This window comes from Aulostomus chinensis, chromosome 1, assembly GCF_037954235.1.
Source record: "Aulostomus chinensis isolate RoL2024-O1b breed Wild chromosome 1, RoL_Achi_v1.0, whole genome shotgun sequence".
Lineage (NCBI taxonomy): Eukaryota > Metazoa > Chordata > Actinopteri > Syngnathiformes > Aulostomidae > Aulostomus > Aulostomus chinensis.
The window spans coordinates 54,481,809-54,506,216 of NC_141320.1; the positions used below are offsets into that span (position 1 = coordinate 54,481,809).

General features: G+C 43.9%; 1 protein-coding gene across 1 annotated transcript in view; it reads right to left on the reverse strand.

The window, feature by feature from the left end:
- The window catches only part of LOC147272260 (uncharacterized), a 462,227-nt gene that overhangs the window by 48,070 nt on the left and 389,749 nt on the right, over positions 1 to 24,408 (reverse strand). The gene's annotated exons all lie outside the window — the stretch shown is intronic.

The window sequence follows — 24,408 nt, forward strand, 5'->3', positions numbered from 1 at the left end:
AAGTTCCAAACCCTAACCCTAAACCCTAACCCTAACCCTAACCCTAACCCTAAACCCTAACCCTAACCCTAACCCTAATAGGGGCTTATTCGCATATAACTCCGCCAACTTTCCTCCAATCAACTTGAAACTTTCACCAATCACTCCGATAACCATCAGAACCCTATGCACCAACTTTCAGCTTCTTACAACTTACGGTTCCAAAGTTCCAAACCCTAACCCTAAACACTAACCCTAACCCTAAACCTAAAAGGGGCTTTTTCGCCAATAACTCCGCCCACTTTCCTCAAATCAACTTGAAACTTTCACCAATAACTCCGATAACCATCAGAACCTTATGCAGCAACTTTCAGCCTCTTACAACTTACAGTTCCAAAGTTGCAAACCCTAACCCTAAACCCTAACCCTAAACGTAACCCTAACCCTAATAGCGGCTTATTCGCCAATAACTCCGCCCACTTTCCTCCAATTTACTTGAAACTTTCACCAATCACTCCGATAACAATCAGAACCCTATGCACCAACTTTCAGCCTCTTACAACATACGGTTCCAAAGTTGCAAACCCTAACCCTAAACCCTAACCCTAACCTTCACCATAACCCTAACCCTAACCCTAATTGGGGCTTATTTGCCAATAACTCCAACCAATTTTCTCCAATCAACTTGAAACTTTCACCAATCACTCCGATAACCATCAGAACCCTATGCACCAACTTTCAGCCTTTTACACCTTACGGTTCCAAAGTTCCAAACACTAACCCTAAACCCCAACCCTAACCCTAACCCTAATAGGGGCTTATTCGCCAATAACTCCGCCCACTTTCCTCCAATCAACTTAAAACTTTCACCAATCACTCCGATAACCATCAGAACCCTATGCACTAACTTTCAGCTTCTTACAACTTACGGTTCCAAAGTTCCAAACCCTAACCCTAAACACTAACCCTAACCCTAATAGGGGCTTTTTCGCCAATAACTCCGCCCACTTTCCTCAAATCAACTTGAAACTTTCACCAATAACTCCGATAACCATCAGAACCCTATGCAGCAACTTTCAGCCTCTTACAACTTACAGTTCCAAAGTTGCAAACCCTAACCCTAAACCCTAACCCTAACCCTAACCCTAACCCTAATAGCGGCTTATTCGCCAATAACTCCGCCCACTTTCCTCCAATATACTTGAAACTTTCACCAATCACTCCGATAACCATCAGAACCCTATGCACCAACTTTCAGCCTCTTGCAACGTACGGTTCCAAAGTTGCAAACCCTAAACCTAAACCCTAACCCTAACCCTAACCATAACCCTAACCCTAACCCTAATTGGGGCTTATTTGCCAATAACTCCGCCCAATTTTCTCCAATCAACTTGAAACTTTCACCAATCACTCCGATAACCATCAGAACCCTATGCACCAACTTTCAGCCTTTTACACCTTACGGTTCCAAAGTTCCAAACACTAACCCTAAACCCTAACCCTAACCCTAACCCTAATAGCGGCTTATTCGCCAATAACTCCGCCCACTTTCCTCCAATCACCTTGAAACTTTCACCAATCACTCCGATAACCATCAGAACCCTATGCACCAACTTTCAGCTTCTTACAACTTACAGTTCCAAAGTTCCAAACCCTAACCCTAAACCCTAACCATAACCCTAATAGGGGCTTTTTCGCCAATAACTCCGCCCACTTTCCTCAAAACAACTTGAAACTTTCACCAATCACTTCGATAACCATCAGAACCCTATGCACCAACTTTCAGCCTCTTACAACTTACGGTTCCAAAGTTGCAAACCCTAAACCTAAACCCTAACCCTAACACTAACCATAACCCTAGTAGGGGCTTATTCGCCAAAAACTCCGCCAACTTTCCTCCAATCAACTTGAAACTTTCACCAATCACTCCGATAACCATCAGAACCCTATGCATCAACTTTCAGCCTATTACAACTTACGGTTCCAAAGTTGCAAACCCTAACCCTAAACCCTAACCCTAACCCTAACCCTAATAGAGGCTTTTTCGCCAATAACTCAGCCCACTTTCCTCAAAACAACTTGAAACTTTAACCAATAACTCCGATAACCATCAGAACCCTATGCACCAACTTTCAGCCTCTTACAACCTACTGTTCCAAAGTTCCAAACCCTAACCCTAAACCCTAACCCTAACCCTAACCCTAACCCTAAAACCTAACCCTAACCCTAACCCTGATATGGGCTTATTTGCCAATAACTCCGCCCCCTTTTCTGCAATTAACTTGAAACTTTCAACAATCACTCCGATAACCATCAGATCCCTATGCACCAACTTTCAGCCTCTTTCAACTTACAGTTCCAAAGTTGCAAACCCTAACCCTAAACCCTAACCCTAACCCTAACCCTAACCCTAATAGCGGCTTATTCGCCAATAACTCCGCCCACTTTCCTCCAATATACTTGAAACTTTCACCAATCACTCCGATAACCATCAGAACCCTATGCACCAACTTTCAGCTTCTTACAACGTACGGTTCCAAAGTTGCAAACCCTAACCCTAAACCCTAACCCTAACCCTAACCATAACCCTAACCCTAACCCTAATTGGGGCTTATTTGCCAATAACTCCGCCCAATTTTCTCCAATCAACTTTAAACTTTCACCAATCACTCCGATCACCATCAGAACCCTATGCACCAACTTTCAGCCTTTTACACCTTACGGTTCCAGAGTTCCAAACACTAACCCTAAACCCCAACCCTAACCCTAACCCTAATAGGGGCTTATTCGCCAATAACTCCGCCCACTTTCCTCCAATCAACTTGAAACTTTCACCAATAATTCCGATAACCATCAGAACCCTATGCACCAACTTTCAGCCTCTTACAACTTACGGTTCCAAAGTTCCAAACCCTAACCCTAAACCCTAACCCTAACCCTAACCCTAATAGGGGCTTTTTCGCCAATAACTCCGCCCACTTTCCTCAAAACAACTTGAAACTTTCACCAATCACTCCGATAACCATCAGAACCCTATGCACCAACTTTCAGCCTCTTACAACCTACTGTTCCAAAGTTCCAAACCCTAACCCTAAACCCTAACCCTAACCCTAACCCTAAAAGGGGCTTTTTCGCCAATAAATCCGCCCACTTTCCTCAAATCAACTTGAAACTTTCACCAATAACTCCGATAACCATCAGAACCCTATGCATCAACTTTCAGCCTCTTACAACTTCCGGTTCCAAAGTTGCAAACCCTAACCCTAAACCCTAACCCTAACCCTAACCCTAATAGGGGCTTTTTCGCCAATAACTCCGCCCACTTTCCTCAAAACAACTTGAAACTTTAACCAATAACTCCGATAACCATCAGAACCCTATGCACCAACTTTCAGCCTCTTAAAACCTACTGTTCCAAAGTTCCAAACCCTAACCCTAAACCCCAACCCTAACCCTAACCCTAACCCTAAAACCTAACCCTAACCCTAACCCTGATATGGGCTTATTTGCCAATAACTCCGCCCCCTTTTCTGCAATTAACTTGAAACTTTCAACAATCACTCCGATAACCATCAGATCCCTATGCACCAACTTTCAGCCTCTTTCAACTTACAGTTCCAAAGTTGCAAACCCTAACCCTAAACCCTAACCCTAACCCTAACCCTAACCCTAATAGCGGCTTATTCGCCAATAACTCCGCCCACTTTCCTCCAATATACTTGAAACTTTCACCAATCACTCCGATAACCATCAGAACCCTATGCACCAACTTTCAGCCTCTTACAACGTACGGTTCCAAAGTTGCAAACCCTAACCCTAAACCCTAACCCTAACCCTAACCATAACCCTAACCCTAACCCTAATTGGGGCTTATTTGCCAATAACTCCGCCCAATTTTCTCCAATCAACTTTAAACTTTCACCAATCACTCCGATAACCATCAGAACCCTATGCACCAACTTTCAGCCTTTTACACCTTACGGTTCCAAAGTTCCAAACACTAACCCTAAACCCCAACCCTAACCCTAACCCTAATAGGGGCTTATTCGCCAATAACTCCGCCCACTTTCCTCCAATCAACTTGAAACTTTCACCAATAACTCCGATAACCATCAGAACCCTATGCACCAACTTTCAGCTTCTTACAACGTACGGTTCCAAAGTTCCAAACCCTAACCCTAAACACTAACCCTAACCCTAATAGCGGCTTATTCGCCAATAACTCCGCCCACTTTCCTCCAATCAACTTGAAACTTTCACCAATCACTCCGATAACCATCAGAACCCTATGCACCAACTTTCAGCCTCTTACAACTAACGGTTCCAAAGTTGCAAACCCTAACCCTAAACCCTAACCCTAAACCTAACCATAACCCTAACCCTAACCCTAATAGGGGCTTTTTTGCCAATAACTCCGCCCAATTTCCTCCAATCAACTTGAAACTTTCACCAATCACTCCGATAACCATCAGAACCCTATGCACCAACTTTCAGCCTTTTACACCTTACGGTTCCCAAGTCCCAAACCCTAACCCTAAACCCTAACGCTAACCCTAATAGGGGCTTTTTCACCTATAACTCCGCCCACTTTCCTCAAAAGAACTTGAAACTTTCACCAATCACTCCGATAACCATCAGAACCCTATGCACCAACTTTCAGCCTCTTACAACTTACGGTTCCAAAGTTCCAAACCCTAACCCTATACCCTAACCCTAACCCTAACCCTAATAGGGGCTTTTTCGCCAATAACTCCGCCCACTTTCCTCAAAACAACTTGAAACTTTCACCAATCACTCCGATAACCATCAGAACCCTATGCACCAACTTTCAGCCTCTTACAACCTATTGTTCCAAAGTTCCAAACCCTAACCCTAAACCCTAACCCTAACCCTAACCCTAACCCTAAACCCTAACCCTAACCCTAACCCTAATAGGGGCTTATTCGCCAATAACTCCGCCAACTTTCCTCCAATCAACTTGAAACTTTCACCAATCACTCCGATAACCATCAGAACCCTATGCACCAACTTTCAGCTTCTTACAACTTACGGTTCCAAAGTTCCAAAACCTAACCTTAACCCTAAACCCAAACCATAACCCTAATAGGGGCTTTTTCGCCAATAACTCCGCCCACTTTCCTCAAAAACACTTGAAACTTTCACCAATCACTCCGATAACCATCAGAACCCTATGCACCAACTTTCAGCCTCTTACAACTTACGGTTCCAAAGTTGCAAACCCTAACCCTAAACCCTAACCCTAACCCTAACCCTAACCCTAACCCGAACCCTAATTGGGACTTATTTGCCAATAACTCCGCCCACTTTACTCCAATCAACTTCAAACTTTCACCAATCACTCCGATAACAATCAGAACCCTATGCACCATTTTTCAGCCTCTTACAACCTACGGTTCCAAAGTTACAAACCCTAACCCTAAACCCTAACCCTAACCCTAACCCTAAACCCTAACCCTAACCCTAACCCTAAAAGGGGCTTTTTCGCCAATAACTCCGCCCACTTTCCTCAAATCAACTTGAAACTTTCACCAATAACTCCGATAACCATCAGAACCCTTTGCATCAACTTTCAGCCTCTTACAACTTACGGTTCCAAAGTTGCAAACCCTAACCCTAAACCCTAACCCTAACCATAACCCTAATAGGGGCTTTTTCGCCAATAACTCCGCCCACTTTCCTCAAAACAACTTGAAACTTTCACCAATCACTCCGATAACCATCAGAACCCTATGCACCAACTTTCAGCCTCTTACAACCTACTGTTCCAAAGTTCCAAACCCTAACCCTAAACCGTAACCCTAACCCTAAAACCTAACCCTAACCCTAACCCTGATATGGGCTTATTTGCCAATAACTCCGCCCCCTTTTCTGCAATTAACTTGAAACTTTCAACAATCACTCCGATAACCATCAGATCCCTATGCACCAACTTTCAGCCTCTTTCAACTTACAGTTCCAAAGTTGCAAACCCTAAACCTAAACCCTAACCCTAACCCTAACCCTAACCCTAATAGCGGCTTATTCGCCAATAACTCCGCCCACTTTCCTCCAATATACTTGAAACTTTCACCAATCACTCCGATAACCATCAGAACCCTATGCACCAACTTTCAGCCTCTTACAACGTACGGTTCCAAAGGTGCAAACCCTAACCCTAAACCCTAACCCTAACCCTAACCATAACCCTAACCCTAACCCTAATTGGGGCTTATTTGCCAATAACTCCGCCCAATTTTCTCCAATCAACTTTAAACTTTCACCAATCACTCCGATAACCATCAGAACCCTATGCACCAACTTTCAGCCTTTTACACCTTACGGTTCCAAAGTTCCAAACACTAACCCTAAACCCCAACCCTAACCCTAACCCTAATAAGGGCTTATTTGCCAATAACTCCGCCCAATTTTCTCCAATCAACTTTAAACTTTCACCAATCACTCCGATAACCATCAGAACCCTATGCACCAACTTTCAGCCTTTTACACCTTACGATTCCAAAGTTCCAAACACTAACCCTAAACCCCAACCCTAACCCTAACCCTAATAAGGGCTTATTCGCCAATAACTCCGCCCACTTTCCTCCAATCAACTTGAAACTTTCACCAATAACTCCGATAACCATCAGAACCCTATGCACCAACTTTCAGCTTCTTACAACGTACGGTTCCAAAGTTCCAAACCCTAACCCTAAACACTAACCCTAACCCTAATAGGGGCTTTTTCGCCAATAACTCCGCCCACTTTCCTCAAATCAACTTGAAACTTTCACCAATAACTCCGATAACAATCAGAACCCTATGCAGCAACTTTCAGCCTCTTACAACTTACAGTTCCAAAGTTGCAAACCCTAACCCTAAACCCTAACCCTAACCCTAATAGCGGCTTATTCGCCAATAACTCCGCCCACTTTCCTCCAATATACTTGAAACTTTCACCAATCACTCCGATAACCATCAGAACCCTATGCACCAACTTTCAGCCTCGTACAACGTACGGTTCCAAAGTTGCAAACCCTAACCCTAAACCCCAACCCTAACCCGAACCCTAACCCTAACCCTAACCCTAATTGGGGCTTATTTGCCAATAACTCCGCCCAATTTTCTCCAATCAACTTGAAACTTTCACCAATCACTCCAATAACCATCAGAACCCTATGCACCAACTTTCAGCCTTTTACACCTTACGGTTCCAAAGTTCCAAACACTAACCCTAAACCCCAACCCTAACCCTAACCCTAATTGGGGCTTATTCGCCAATAACTCCGCCCACTTTCCTCCAATCAACTTGAAACTTTCACCAATAACTCCGATAACCATCAGAACCCTATGCACCAACTTTCAGCTTCTTACAACGTACGGTTCCAAAGTTCCAAACCCTAACCCTAAACACTAACCCTAACCCTAATAGGGGCTTTTTCGCCAATAACTCCGCCCACTTTCCTCAAAACAACTTGAAACTTTCACCAATCACTCCGATAACCATCAGAACCCTATGCACAAACTTTCAGCCTCTTACAACCTACTGTTCCAAAGTTGCAAACCCTAACCCTAAACCCTAACCCTAAACCTAACCATGACGCTAACCCTAACCCTAATAGGGGCTTTTTTGCCAATAACTCCGCCCAATTTCCTCCAATCAACTTGAACTCAAAACAACTTGAAACTTTCACCAATCACTCCGATAACCATCAGAACCCTATGCACCAACTTTCAGCCTCTTACAACCTACTGTTCCAAAGTTCCAAACCCTAACCCTAAACCCTAACCCTAACCCTAACCCTAACCCTAAAACCTAACCCTAACCCTAACCCTGATATGGGCTTATTTGCCAATAACTCCGCCCCCTTTTCTGCAATTAACTTGAAACTTTCAACAATCACTCCGATAACCATCAGATCCCTATGCACCAACTTTCAGCCTCTTACAACTTACAGTTCCAAAGTTGCAAACCCTAACCCTAAACCCTGACCCTAACCCTAACCCTAACCCTAACCCTAATAGCGGCTTATTCGCCAATAACTCCGCCCACTTTCCTCCAATATACTTGAAACTTTCACCAATCACTCCGATAACCATCAGAACCCTATGCACCAACTTTCAGCCTCTTACAACATACGGTTCCAAAGTTGCAAACCCTAACCCTAAACCCTAACCCTAACCCTAACCCTAATTGGGGCTTATTTGCCAATAACTCCGCCCAATTTTCTCCAATCAACTTGAAACTTTCACCAATCACTCCGATAACCATCAGAACCCTATGCACCAACTTTCAGCCTTTTACACCTTACGGTTCCAAAGTTCCAAACACTAACCCTAAACCCCAACCCTAACCCTAACCCTAATAGGGGCTTATTCGCAAATAACTCCGCCCACTTTCCTCCAATCAACTTGAAACTTTCACCAATCACTCCGATAACCATCAGAACCCTATGCACCAACTTTCAGCTTCTTACAACTTACGGTTCCAAAGTTCCAAACCCTAACCCTAAACACTAACCCTAACCCTAATAGGGGCTTTTTCGCCAATAACTCCGCCCACTTTCCTCAAATCAACTTGAAACTTTCACCAATAACTCCGATAACCATCAGAACCCTATGCAGCAACTTTCAGCCTCTTACAACTTACAGTTCCAAAGTTGCAAACCCTAACCCTAAACCCTAACCCTAACCCTAACCCTAACCCTAATAGCGGCTTATTCGCCAATAACTCCGCCCACTTTCCTCCAATATACTTGAAACTTTCACCAATCACTCCGATAACCATCAGAACCCTATGCACCAACTTTCAGCCTCTTGCAACGTACGGTTCCAAAGTTGCAAACCCTAAACCTAAACCCTAACCCTAACCCTAACCATAACCCTAACCCTAACCCTAATTGGGGCTTATTTGCCAATAACTCCGCCCAATTTTCTCCAATCAACTTGAAACTTTCACCAATCACTCCGATAACCATCAGAACCCTATGCACCAACTTTCAGCCTTTTACACCTTACGGTTCCAAAGTTCCAAACACTAACCCTAAACCCTAACCCTAACCCTAACCCTAATAGCGGCTTATTCGCCAATAACTCCGCCCACTTTCCTCCAATCACCTTGAAACTTTCACCAATCACTCCGATAACCATCAGAACCCTATGCACCAACTTTCAGCTTCTTACAACTTACAGTTCCAAAGTTCCAAACCCTAACCCTAAACCCTAACCATAACCCTAATAGGGGCTTTTTCGCCAATAACTCCGCCCACTTTCCTCAAAACAACTTGAAACTTTCACCAATCACTTCGATAACCATCAGAACCCTATGCACCAACTTTCAGCCTCTTACAACTTACGGTTCCAAAGTTGCAAACCCTAAACCTAAACCCTAACCCTAACACTAACCATAACCCTAGTAGGGGCTTATTCGCCAAAAACTCCGCCAACTTTCCTCCAATCAACTTGAAACTTTCACCAATCACTCCGATAACCATCAGAACCCTATGCATCAACTTTCAGCCTATTACAACTTACGGTTCCAAAGTTGCAAACCCTAACCCTAAACCCTAACCCTAACCCTAACCCTAATAGAGGCTTTTTCGCCAATAACTCAGCCCACTTTCCTCAAAACAACTTGAAACTTTAACCAATAACTCCGATAACCATCAGAACCCTATGCACCAACTTTCAGCCTCTTACAACCTACTGTTCCAAAGTTCCAAACCCTAACCCTAAACCCTAACCCTAACCCTAACCCTAACCCTAAAACCTAACCCTAACCCTAACCCTGATATGGGCTTATTTGCCAATAACTCCGCCCCCTTTTCTGCAATTAACTTGAAACTTTCAACAATCACTCCGATAACCATCAGATCCCTATGCACCAACTTTCAGCCTCTTTCAACTTACAGTTCCAAAGTTGCAAACCCTAACCCTAAACCCTAACCCTAACCCTAACCCTAACCCTAATAGCGGCTTATTCGCCAATAACTCCGCCCACTTTCCTCCAATATACTTGAAACTTTCACCAATCACTCCGATAACCATCAGAACCCTATGCACCAACTTTCAGCTTCTTACAACGTACGGTTCCAAAGTTGCAAACCCTAACCCTAAACCCTAACCCTAACCCTAACCATAACCCTAACCCTAACCCTAATTGGGGCTTATTTGCCAATAACTCCGCCCAATTTTCTCCAATCAACTTTAAACTTTCACCAATCACTCCGATCACCATCAGAACCCTATGCACCAACTTTCAGCCTTTTACACCTTACGGTTCCAGAGTTCCAAACACTAACCCTAAACCCCAACCCTAACCCTAACCCTAATAGGGGCTTATTCGCCAATAACTCCGCCCACTTTCCTCCAATCAACTTGAAACTTTCACCAATAACTCCGATAACCATCAGAACCCTATGCACCAACTTTCAGCCTCTTACAACTTACGGTTCCAAAGTTCCAAACCCTAACCCTAAACCCTAACCCTAACCCTAACCCTAATAGGGGCTTTTTCGCCAATAACTCCGCCCACTTTCCTCAAAACAACTTGAAACTTTCACCAATCACTCCGATAACCATCAGAACCCTATGCACCAACTTTCAGCCTCTTACAACCTACTGTTCCAAAGTTCCAAACCCTAACCCTAAACCCTAACCCTAACCCTAACCCTAAAAGGGGCTTTTTCGCCAATAAATCCGCCCACTTTCCTCAAATCAACTTGAAACTTTCACCAATAACTCCGATAACCATCAGAACCCTATGCATCAACTTTCAGCCTCTTACAACTTCCGGTTCCAAAGTTGCAAACCCTAACCCTAAACCCTAACCCTAACCCTAACCCTAATAGGGGCTTTTTCGCCAATAACTCCGCCCACTTTCCTCAAAACAACTTGAAACTTTAACCAATAACTCCGATAACCATCAGAACCCTATGCACCAACTTTCAGCCTCTTAAAACCTACTGTTCCAAAGTTCCAAACCCTAACCCTAAACCCCAACCCTAACCCTAACCCTAACCCTAAAACCTAACCCTAACCCTAACCCTGATATGGGCTTATTTGCCAATAACTCCGCCCCCTTTTCTGCAATTAACTTGAAACTTTCAACAATCACTCCGATAACCATCAGATCCCTATGCACCAACTTTCAGCCTCTTTCAACTTACAGTTCCAAAGTTGCAAACCCTAACCCTAAACCCTAACCCTAACCCTAACCCTAACCCTAATAGCGGCTTATTCGCCAATAACTCCGCCCACTTTCCTCCAATATACTTGAAACTTTCACCAATCACTCCGATAACCATCAGAACCCTATGCACCAACTTTCAGCCTCTTACAACGTACGGTTCCAAAGTTGCAAACCCTAACCCTAAACCCTAACCCTAACCCTAACCATAACCCTAACCCTAACCCTAATTGGGGCTTATTTGCCAATAACTCCGCCCAATTTTCTCCAATCAACTTTAAACTTTCACCAATCACTCCGATAACCATCAGAACCCTATGCACCAACTTTCAGCCTTTTACACCTTACGGTTCCAAAGTTCCAAACACTAACCCTAAACCCCAACCCTAACCCTAACCCTAATAGGGGCTTATTCGCCAATAACTCCGCCCACTTTCCTCCAATCAACTTGAAACTTTCACCAATAACTCCGATAACCATCAGAACCCTATGCACCAACTTTCAGCTTCTTACAACGTACGGTTCCAAAGTTCCAAACCCTAACCCTAAACACTAACCCTAACCCTAATAGCGGCTTATTCGCCAATAACTCCGCCCACTTTCCTCCAATCAACTTGAAACTTTCACCAATCACTCCGATAACCATCAGAACCCTATGCACCAACTTTCAGCCTCTTACAACTAACGGTTCCAAAGTTGCAAACCCTAACCCTAAACCCTAACCCTAAACCTAACCATAACCCTAACCCTAACCCTAATAGGGGCTTTTTTGCCAATAACTCCGCCCAATTTCCTCCAATCAACTTGAAACTTTCACCAATCACTCCGATAACCATCAGAACCCTATGCACCAACTTTCAGCCTTTTACACCTTACGGTTCCCAAGTCCCAAACCCTAACCCTAAACCCTAACGCTAACCCTAATAGGGGCTTTTTCACCTATAACTCCGCCCACTTTCCTCAAAAGAACTTGAAACTTTCACCAATCACTCCGATAACCATCAGAACCCTATGCACCAACTTTCAGCCTCTTACAACTTACGGTTCCAAAGTTCCAAACCCTAACCCTATACCCTAACCCTAACCCTAACCCTAATAGGGGCTTTTTCGCCAATAACTCCGCCCACTTTCCTCAAAACAACTTGAAACTTTCACCAATCACTCCGATAACCATCAGAACCCTATGCACCAACTTTCAGCCTCTTACAACCTATTGTTCCAAAGTTCCAAACCCTAACCCTAAACCCTAACCCTAACCCTAAACCTAACCCTAAACCCTAACCCTAACCCTAACCCTAATAGGGGCTTATTCGCCAATAACTCCGCCAACTTTCCTCCAATCAACTTGAAACTTTCACCAATCACTCCGATAACCATCAGAACCCTATGCACCAACTTTCAGCTTCTTACAACTTACGGTTCCAAAGTTCCAAAACCTAACCTTAACCCTAAACCCAAACCATAACCCTAATAGGGGCTTTTTCGCCAATAACTCCGCCCACTTTCCTCAAAAACACTTGAAACTTTCACCAATCACTCCGATAACCATCAGAACCCTATGCACCAACTTTCAGCCTCTTACAACTTACGGTTCCAAAGTTGCAAACCCTAACCCTAAACCCTAACCCTAACCCTAACCCTAACCCTAACCCGAACCCTAATTGGGACTTATTTGCCAATAACTCCGCCCACTTTACTCCAATCAACTTCAAACTTTCACCAATCACTCCGATAACAATCAGAACCCTATGCACCATTTTTCAGCCTCTTACAACCTACGGTTCCAAAGTTACAAACCCTAACCCTAAACCCTAACCCTAACCCTAACCCTAAACCCTAACCCTAACCCTAACCCTAAAAGGGGCTTTTTCGCCAATAACTCCGCCCACTTTCCTCAAATCAACTTGAAACTTTCACCAATAACTCCGATAACCATCAGAACCCTATGCATCAACTTTCAGCCTCTTACAACTTACGGTTCCAAAGTTGCAAACCCTAACCCTAAACCCTAACCCTAACCATAACCCTAATAGGGGCTTTTTCGCCAATAACTCCGCCCACTTTCCTCAAAACAACTTGAAACTTTCACCAATCACTCCGATAACCATCAGAACCCTATGCACCAACTTTCAGCCTCTTACAACCTACTGTTCCAAAGTTCCAAACCCTAACCCTAAACCGTAACCCTAACCCTAAAACCTAACCCTAACCCTAACCCTGATATGGGCTTATTTGCCAATAACTCCGCCCCCTTTTCTGCAATTAACTTGAAACTTTCAACAATCACTCCGATAACCATCAGATCCCTATGCACCAACTTTCAGCCTCTTTCAACTTACAGTTCCAAAGTTGCAAACCCTAAACCTAAACCCTAACCCTAACCCTAACCCTAACCCTAATAGCGGCTTATTCGCCAATAACTCCGCCCACTTTCCTCCAATATACTTGAAACTTTCACCAATCACTCCGATAACCATCAGAACCCTATGCACCAACTTTCAGCCTCTTACAACGTACGGTTCCAAAGGTGCAAACCCTAACCCTAAACCCTAACCCTAACCCTAACCATAACCCTAACCCTAACCCTAATTGGGGCTTATTTGCCAATAACTCCGCCCAATTTTCTCCAATCAACTTTAAACTTTCACCAATCACTCCGATAACCATCAGAACCCTATGCACCAACTTTCAGCCTTTTACACCTTACGGTTCCAAAGTTCCAAACACTAACCCTAAACCCCAACCCTAACCCTAACCCTAATAAGGGCTTATTTGCCAATAACTCCGCCCAATTTTCTCCAATCAACTTTAAACTTTCACCAATCACTCCGATAACCATCAGAACCCTATGCACCAACTTTCAGCCTTTTACAACTTACGGTTCCAAAGTTCCAAACCCTAACCCTAAACCCTAACCCTAACCCTAACCCTAATAGGGGCTTTTTCGCCAATAACTCCGCCCACTTTCCTCAAAACAACTTGAAACTTTCACCAATCACTCCGATAACCATCAGAACCCTATGCACCAACTTTCAGCCTCTTACAACCTACTGTTCCAAAGTTCCAAACCCTAACCCTAAACCCTAACCCTAACCCTAACCCTAAAAGGGGCTTTTTCGCCAATAAATCCGCCCACTTTCCTCAAATCAACTTGAAACTTTCACCAATAACTCCGATAACCATCAGAACCCTATGCATCAACTTTCAGCCTCTTACAACTTCCGGTTCCAAAGTTGCAAACCCTAACCCTAAACCCTAACCCTAACCCTAACCCTAATAGGGGCTTTTTCGCCAATAACTCCGCCCACTTTCCTCAAAACAACTTGAAACTTTAACCAATAACTCCGATAACCATCAGAACCCTATGCACCAACTTTCAGCCTCTTAAAACCTACTGTTCCAAAGTTCCAAACCCTAACCCTAAACCCCAACCCTAACCCTAACCCTAACCCTAAAACCTAACCCTAACCCTAACCCTGATATGGGCTTATTTGCCAATAACTCCGCCCCCTTTTCTGCAATTAACTTGAAACTTTCAACAATCACTCCGATAACCATCAGATCCCTATGCACCAACTTTCAGCCTCTTTCAACTTACAGTTCCAAAGTTGCAAACCCTAACCCTAAACCCTAACCCTAACCCTAACCCTAACCCTAATAGCGGCTTATTCGCCAATAACTCCGCCCACTTTCCTCCAATATACTTGAAACTTTCACCAATCACTCCGATAACCATCAGAACCCTATGCACCAACTTTCAGCCTCTTACAACGTACGGTTCCAAAGTTGCAAACCCTAACCCTAAACCCTAACCCTAACCCTAACCATAACCCTAACCCTAACCCTAATTGGGGCTTATTTGCCAATAACTCCGCCCAATTTTCTCCAATCAACTTTAAACTTTCACCAATCACTCCGATAACCATCAGAACCCTATGCACCAACTTTCAGCCTCTTACAACTTACGGTTCCAAAGTTGCACACCCTAACCCTAAACCCTAACCCTAACCCTAACCATAACCCTAGTAGGGGCTTATTCGCCAATAACTCCGCCCACTTTCCTCCAATCAACTTCAAACTTTCACCAATCACTCCGATAACAATCAGAACCCAATGCACCAACTTTCAGCCTCTTACAACCTACGGTTCCAAAGATCCAAACCCTAACCCTAAACCCTAACCCTAACACTAACCCTAATAGGGGCTTATTTGCCAATAACTCCGCCCCCTTTTCTGCAATTAACTTGAAACTTTCACCAATCACTCCGATAACCATCAGAACCCTATGCACCAACTTTCAGCCTCTTACAACCTACTGTTCCAAAGTTCCAAACCCTAACCCTAAACCCTAACCCTAACCCTAACCCTAACCCTAAACCCTAACCCTAACCCTAACCCTTATAGGGGCTTATTCGCCAATAACTCCGCCAACTTTCCTCCAATCAACTTGAAACTTTCACCAATCACTCCGATAACCATCAGAACCCTATGCACAAACTTTCAGCTTATTACAACTTACGGTTCCAAAGTTCCAAACCCTAAACCCTAACCCTAACACTAACCCTAATAGGGGCTTTTTTGCCAATAACTCCGCCCCCTTTTCTGCAATTAACTTGAAACTTTCAACAATCACTCCGATAACCATCAGATCCCTATGCACCAACATTCAGCCTCTTACAACTTATGGTTCCAAAAATCCAAACCCTAACCCTAAACCCTAACCCTAACCCTAACCCTAATAGGTGCTTATTCGCAAATAACTCCGCCCACTTTCATCCAATCAACTTGAAACTTTCACCAATCACTCCGATAACCATCAGAACCCTATGCACCAACTTTCAGCCTCTTACAACTTACGGTTCCAAAGTTCCAAACCCTAACCCTAAACCCTAACCCTAACCCTAACCCTAACCCTAATAGGGGCTTATTCGCCAAAAACTCCGCCCACTTTCCTCAAATCAACTTGAAACTTTCACCAATCACTCCGATAACCATCAGAACCCTATGCACCAACTTTCAGCCTCTTACAACTTACGGTTCCAAAGTTCCAAACCCTAACCCTAAACCCTAACCCTAACCCTAACCATAACCCTAACCCTAACCCTAATAGGGGCTTATTTGCTAATAACTCCGCCCAATTTCCTCCAATCAACTTGAAACTTTCACCAATAACTCCGATAACCATCAGAACCTTATGCACCAACTTTCAGCCTTTTACACCTTACGGTTCCAAAGTTCCAAACCCTAACCCTAAACCCTAACCCTAACCCTAACCATAACCATAACCCTAACCCTAACCCTAAAAGGGGCTTATTTGCCAATAACTCCGCCCAATTTCTTCCAATCAACTTGAAACTTTCACCAATCACTCCGATAACAATCAGAACCCTATGCACAAACTTTCAGCCTTTTACAAGTTACGGTTCCAAAGTTCCAAACCCTAACCCTAAACCCTAACCCTAACTCTAACCCTAATAGCGGCTTATTCGCCAATAACTCCGCCCACTTTACTCCAATCAACTTGAAACTTTCACCAATCACTCCGATAACCATCAGAACCCTATGCACCAACTTTCAGCTTCTTACAACTTACAGTTCCAAAGTTCCAAACCTTAACCCTAAACCCTAACCCTAACCCTAATTGGGGCTTATTTGCCAATAACTCCGCCCAATTTCCTCCAATCAACTTGAAACTTTCACCAATCACTCCGATAACCATCAGAACCCTATGCACCAACTTTCAGCCTCTTACAACCTACTGTTTCAAAGTTCCAAACCCTAACCCTAACCCTAAACCCTAACCCTAACCCTAACCCTAAACCCTAACCCTAACACTAACCCTAATAGGGGCTTATTTGCCAATGACTCCGCCCCCTTTTCTGCAATTAACTTGAAACTTTCAACAATTACTCCGATAACCATCAGAACCCTATGAACCAACTTTCAGCCTCTTACAACTTACGGTTCCAAAGTTGCAAAATCCTAACCCTAAACCCTATCCCTAAACCTAACCATAACCCTAACCCTAACCCTAATAGGGGCTTATTTGCCAATAACTCCGCCCAATTTCCTCCAATCAACTTGAAACTTTCACCAATCACTCCGATAACCATCAGAACCCTATGCACCAACTTTCAGCTTCTTACAACTTACGGTTCCAAAGTTCAAAACCCTAACCCTAAACCCTAACCCTAACCCTAACCCTAACCCTAATAGGGGCTTTTTCGCCAATAACTCCGCCCACTTTCCTCAAATCAACTTGAAACTTTCACCAATAACTCCGATAACCATCAGAACCCTATGCAGCAACTTTCAGCCTCTTACAACTTACGGTTCCAAAGTTGCACACCCTAACCCTAAACCCTAACCCTAACCCTAACCATAACCCTAGTAGGGGCTTATTCGCCAAAAACTCCGCCCACTTTCCTCCAATCAACTTCAAACTTTCACCAATCACTCCGATAACAATGAGAACCCTATGCACCAACTTTCAGCCTCTAACAACCTACGGTTCCAAAGATCCAAACCCTAACCCTAAACCCTAACCCTAACACTAACCCTAATAGGGGCTTATTTGCCAATAACTCCGCCCCCTTTTCTGTAATTAACTTGAAACTTTCACCAATCACTCCGATAACCATCAGAACCCTATGCACCAACTTTCAGCCTCTTACAACCTACTGTTCCAAAGTTCCAAACCCTAACCCTAAACCCTAACCCTAACCCTAACCCTAACCCTAAACCCTAACCCTAACCCTAACCCTTATAGGGGCTTATTCGCCAATAACTCCGCCAACTTTCCTCCAATCAACTTGAAACTTTCACCAATCACTCCGATAACCATCAGAACCCTATGCAACAACTTTCAGCTTCTTACAACTTACGGTTCCAAAGTTCCAAACCCTAACCCTAAACCCTAACCCTAACCCAGATAGGGGCTTTTTCGCCAATAACTCCGCCCACTTTCCTCAAATCAACTTGAAACTTTCACCAATAACTCCGATAACCATCAGAACCCTATGCATCAACTTTCAGCCTCTTACAACTTACGGTTACAAAGTTGCAAACCCTAACCCTAAACCCTAACCCTAACCCTAACCCTATTAGGGGCTTTTTCGCCAATAACTCCGCCCACTTTCCTCAAAACAACTTGAAACTTTCACCAATCACTCCGATAACCATCAGAACCCTATGCACCAACTTTCAGCCTCTTACAACCTACGGTTCCAAAGTTCCAAAACCTAACCCTAAACCCTATCCCTAACCCTAACCCTAACCCTAAACCCTAACCCTAACACTAACCCTAATAGGGGCTTATTTGCCAAAAATTCCGCCCCCTTTTCTGCAATTAACTTGAAACTTTCAACAATCACTCCGATAACCATCAGAACCCTATGCACCAACTTTCAGCCTCTTACAAATTACGGTTCCAAAGTTGCAAACCCTAACCCTAAACCCTAACCCTAACCCTAACCCTAATAGGGGCTTATTCGTCAATAACTCCGCCCACTTTCCTCAAATCAACTTGAAACTTTCACCAATCACCCCGATAACCATCAAAACCCTATGCACCAACTTTCAGCCTTGTACACCTTACGGTTCCAAAGTTGCAAACCCTAACCCTAAACCCTAACCCTAACCCAAACCCTAACCTTAATAGGGGCTTATTCGACAATAACTACGCCCACTTTCCTCAAATCAACTTGAAACTTTCACCAATCACTCCGATGACCATCAGAACCCGATGCACCAACTTTCAGCTTCTTACAACTTACGGTTCCAAAGTTCCAAACCCTAACCCTAAACCCTTACCCTAACCCTAACCCTAATAGGGGCTTTTTCACCAGTAACTCCGCCCACTTTCCTCAAATCACCTTGAAACTTTCACCAATCACTCCGATAACCATCAGAACCCTATGCACCAACTTTCAGCATCTTACAACCTACGGTTCCAAAGTTCCAAACCCTAACCCTAAACCCTAACCCTAACCCTAACCCTAACCCTAAACCCTAATCCTAACACTAACCCTAATAGGGGCTTATTTGCCAATAACTCCACCCACTTTCCTCCAATCCACTTGAAAGTTTCACCAATCACTCCGATAACCATCAGAACCCTATGCACCAACTTTCAGCTTCTTAAAACTTACGGTTCCAAAGTTCCAAACCCTAACCCGAAACCCTAACCCTAACCCTAACCATAACCCTAACCCTAACCCTAATAGGGGCTTTTTTGCCAATAACTCCGCCCAATTTCCTCCAATAAACTTGAAACTTTCACCAATCACTCCGATAACCATCAGAACCCTATGCACAAACTTTCAGCTTATTACAACTTACGGTTCCAAAGTTCCAAACCCTAAACCCTAACCCTAACACTAACCCTAATAGGGGCTTTTTTGCCAATAACTCCGCCCCCTTTTCTGCAATTAACTTGAAACTTTCAACAATCACTCCGATAACCATCAGATCCCTATGCACCAACATTCAGCCTCTTACAACTTATGGTTCCAAAAATCCAAACCCTAACCCTAAACCCTAACCCTAACCCTAACCCTAATAAGTGCTTATTCGCAAATAACTCCGCCCACTTTCATCCAATCAACTTGAAACTTTCACCAATCACTCCGATAACCATCAGAACCCTATGCACCAACTTTAAGCCTCTTACAACTTACGGTTCCAAAGTTCCAAACCCTAACCCTAAACCCTAACCCTAACCCTAACCCTAACCCTAATAGGTGCTTATTCGCAAATAACTCCGCCCACTTTCATCCAATCAACTTGAAACTTTCACCAATCACTCCGATACCCATCAGAACCCTATGCACAAACTTTCAGCCTCTTACAACTTACGGTTCCAAAGTTCCAAACCCTAACCCTAAACCCTAACCCTAACCCTAACCCTAACCCTAATAGGGGCTTATTCGCCAAAAACTCCGCCCACTTTCCTCAAATCAACTTGAAACTTTCACCAATCACTCCGATAACCATCAGAACCCTATGCACCAACTTTCAGCCTCTTACAACTTACGGTTCCAAAGTTCCAAACCCTAACCCTAAACCCTAACCCTAACCCTAACCCTAATAGGGTCTTATTCGCCAATAACTCCGCCCACTTTCCTCCAATCAACTAGAAACTTTCACCAATCACTCCGCTATCCATCAGAACCCTATGCATCAACTTTCAGCCTCTTACAACCTATGGTTCCAAAGTTCCAAACCCTAACCCTTAACCCTAACCCTAACCCTAACCCTAACCCTAATAGGGGCTTATTCGCCAATAACTCCGCCCACTTTCCTCAAATCAACTTGAAACTTTCACCAATCACTCCAATAACCATCAGAACCCTATGCACCAACTTTCAGCCTCTTACAACTAAAGGTTCCAAAGTTGCAAACCCTAACCCTAAACCCTAACCCTAACCCTAATAGGGGCTTATTCGCCAATAACTCCGCCCACTTTCCTCAAATCAACTTGAAACTTTCACCAATAACTCCGATAACCATCAGAACCCTATGCATCAACTTTCAGCCTCTTACAACTTACGGTTACAAAGTTGCAAACCCTAACCCTAAACCCTAACCCTAACCCTAACCCTATTAGGGGCTTTTTCGCCAATAACTCCGCCCACTTTCCTCAAAACAACTTGAAACTTTCACCAATCACTCCGATAACCATCAGAACCCTTTGCACCAACTTTCAGCCTCTTACAACCTACGGTTCCAAAGTTCCAAAACCTAACCCTAAACCCTATCCCTAACCCTAACCCTAACCCTAAACCCTAACCCTAACCCTAACCCTAATAGGGGCTTTTTCACCAGTAACTCCGCCCACTTTCCTCAAATCACCTTGAAACTTTCACCAATCACTCCGATAACCATCAGAACCCTATGCACCAACTTTCAGCATCTTACAACCTACGGTTCCAAAGTTCCAAACCCTAACCCTAAACCCTAACCCTAACCCTAACCCTAACCCTAAACCCTAATCCTAACACTAACCCTAATAGGGGCTTATTTGCCAATAACTCCACCCACTTTCCTCCAATCCACTTGAAAGTTTCACCAATCACTCCGATAACCATCAGAACCCTATGCACCAACTTTCAGCTTCTTAAAACTTACGGTTCCAAAGTTCCAAACCCTAACCCGAAACCCTAACCCTAACCCTAACCATAACCCTAACCCTAACCCTAATAGGGGCTTTTTTGCCAATAACTCCGCCCAATTTCCTCCAATAAACTTGAAACTTTCACCAATCACTCCGATAACCATCAGAACCCTATGCACAAACTTTCAGCTTATTACAACTTACGGTTCCAAAGTTCCAAACCCTAAACCCTAACCCTAACACTAACCCTAATAGGGGCTTTTTTGCCAATAACTCCGCCCCCTTTTCTGCAATTAACTTGAAACTTTCAACAATCACTCCGATAACCATCAGATGCACCAACATTCAGCCTCTTACAACTTATGGTTCCAAAAATCCAAACCCTAACCCTAAACCCTAACCCTAACCCTAACCCTAATAGGTGCTTATTCGCAAATAACTCCGCCCACTTTCATCCAATCAACTTGAAACTTTCACCAATCACTCCGATAACCATCAGAACCCTATGCACCAACTTTCAGCCTCTTACAACTTACGGTTCCAAAGTTCCAAGCCCTAACCCTAAACCCTAACCCTAACCCTAACCCTAACCCTAATAGGGGCTTATTCGCCAATAACTCCGCCCACTTTCCTCAAATCAACTTGAAACTTTCACCAATCACTCCGATAACCATCAGATCCCTATGCACCAACATTCAGCCTCTTACAACTTATGGTTCCAAAAATCCAAACCCTAACCCTAAACCCTAACCCTAACCCTAACCCTAATAGGTGCTTATTCGCAAATAACTCCGCCCACTTTCATCCAATCAACTTGAAACTTTCACCAATCACTCCGATAACCATCAGAACCCTATGCACCAACTTTCAGCCTCTTACAACTTACGGTTCCAAAGTTCCAAACCCTAACCCTAACCCTAACCCTAACCCTAACCCTAATAGGGGCTTTTTCGCCAATAACTCCGCCCACTTTCCTCAAATCAACTTGAAACTTTCACCAATCACTCCGATAACCATCAGAACCCTATGCACCAACTTTCAGCCTCTTACAACTTACGGTTCCAAAGTTCCAAACCCTAACCCTAAACCCTAACCCTAACCCTAACCCTAATAGGGTCTTATTCGCCAATAACTCCGCCCACTTTCCTCCAATCAACTAGAAACTTTCACCAATCACTCCGCTATCCATCAGAACCCTATGCATCAACTTTCAGCCTCTTACAACCTATGGTTCCAAAGTTCCAAACCCTAACCCTTAACCCTAACCCTAACCCTAACCCTAACCCTAATAGGGGCTTATTCGCCAATAACTCCGCCCACTTTCCTCAAATCAACTTGAAACTTTCACCAATCACTCCGATAACCATCAGAACCCTATGCACCAACTTTCAGCCTCTTACAACTTACGGTTCCAAAGTTGCAAACCCTAACCCTAAACCCTAACCCTAACCCTAATAGGGGCTTATTCGCCAATAACTCCGCCCACTTTCCTCCAATCAACTTGAAACTTTCTCCAATCACTCCGATATCCATCAGAACCCTATGCACCAACTTTCAGCCTTTTACACCTTACGGGTCCAAAGTTCCAATCCCTAACCCTAAACCCTAACCCTAACCCTAACCCTAACCCTAATAGGGGCTTTTTCGCCAATAACTCCGCCCACTTTCCTCAAAACAACTTGAAACTTTCACCAATCACTCCGATAACCATCAGAACCCTATGCACCAACTTTCAGCCTCTTACAACCTACGGTTCCAAAGTTCCAAAACCTAACCCTAAACCCTATCCCTAACCCTAACCCTAACCCTAAACCCTAACCCTAACATTAACCCTAATAGGGGCTTATTTGCCAAAAACTCCGCCCCCTTTTCTGCAATTAACTTGAAACTTTCAACAATCACTCCGATAACCATCAGAACCCTATGCACCAACTTTCAGCCTCTTACAACTTACGGTTCCAAAGTTGCAAACCCTAACCCTAAACCCTAACCCTAACCCTAACCCTAATAGGGGCTTATTCGCCAATAACTCCGCCCACTTTCCTCAAATCAACTTGAAACTTTCACCAATCACCCCGATAACCATCAAAACCCTATGCACCAACTTTCAGCCTTGTACACCTTACGGTTCCAAAGTTGCAAACCCTAACCCTAAACCCTAACCCTAACCCAAACCCTAACCTTAATAGGGGCTTATTCGACAATAACTCCGCCCACTTTCCTCAAATCAACTTGAAACTTTCACCAATCACTCCGATGACCATCAGAACCCGATGCACCAACTTTCAGCTTCTTACAACTTACGGTTCCAAAGTTCCAAACCCTAACCCAAAACCCTAACCCTAACCCTAACCCTAATAGGGGCTTTTTCACCAGTAACTCCGCCCACTTTCCTCAAATCACCTTGAAACTTTCACCAATCACTCCGATAACCATCAGAACCCTATGCACCAACTTTCAGCATCTTACAACCTACGGTTCCAAAGTTCCAAACCCTAACCCTAAACCCTAACCCTAACCCTAACCCTAACCCTAAACCCTAATCCTAACACTAACCCTAATAGGGGCTTATTTGCCAATAACTCCACCCACTTTCCTCCAATCCACTTGAAAGTTTCACCAATCACTCCGATAACCATCAGAACCCTATGCACCAACTTTCAGCTTCTTAAAACTTACGGTTCCAAAGTTCCAAACCCTAACCCGAAACCCTAACCCTAACCCTAACCATAACCCTAACCCTAACCCTAATAGGGGCTTTTTTGCCAATAACTCCGCCCAATTTCCTCCAATAAACTTGAAACTTTCACCAATCACTCCGATAACCATCAGAACCCTATGCACAAACTTTCAGCTTATTACAACTTACGGTTCCAAAGTTCCAAACCCTAAACCCTAACCCTAACACTAACCATAATAGGGGCTTTTTTGCCAATAACTCCGCCCCCTTTTCTGCAATCAACTTGAAACTTTCAACAATCACTCCGATAACCATCAGATCCCTATGCACCAACATTCAGCCTCTTACAACTTATGGTTCCAAAAATCCAAACCCTAACCCTAAACCCTAACCCTAACCCTAACCCTAATAGGGTCTTATTCGCCAATAACTCCGCCCACTTGCCTCCAA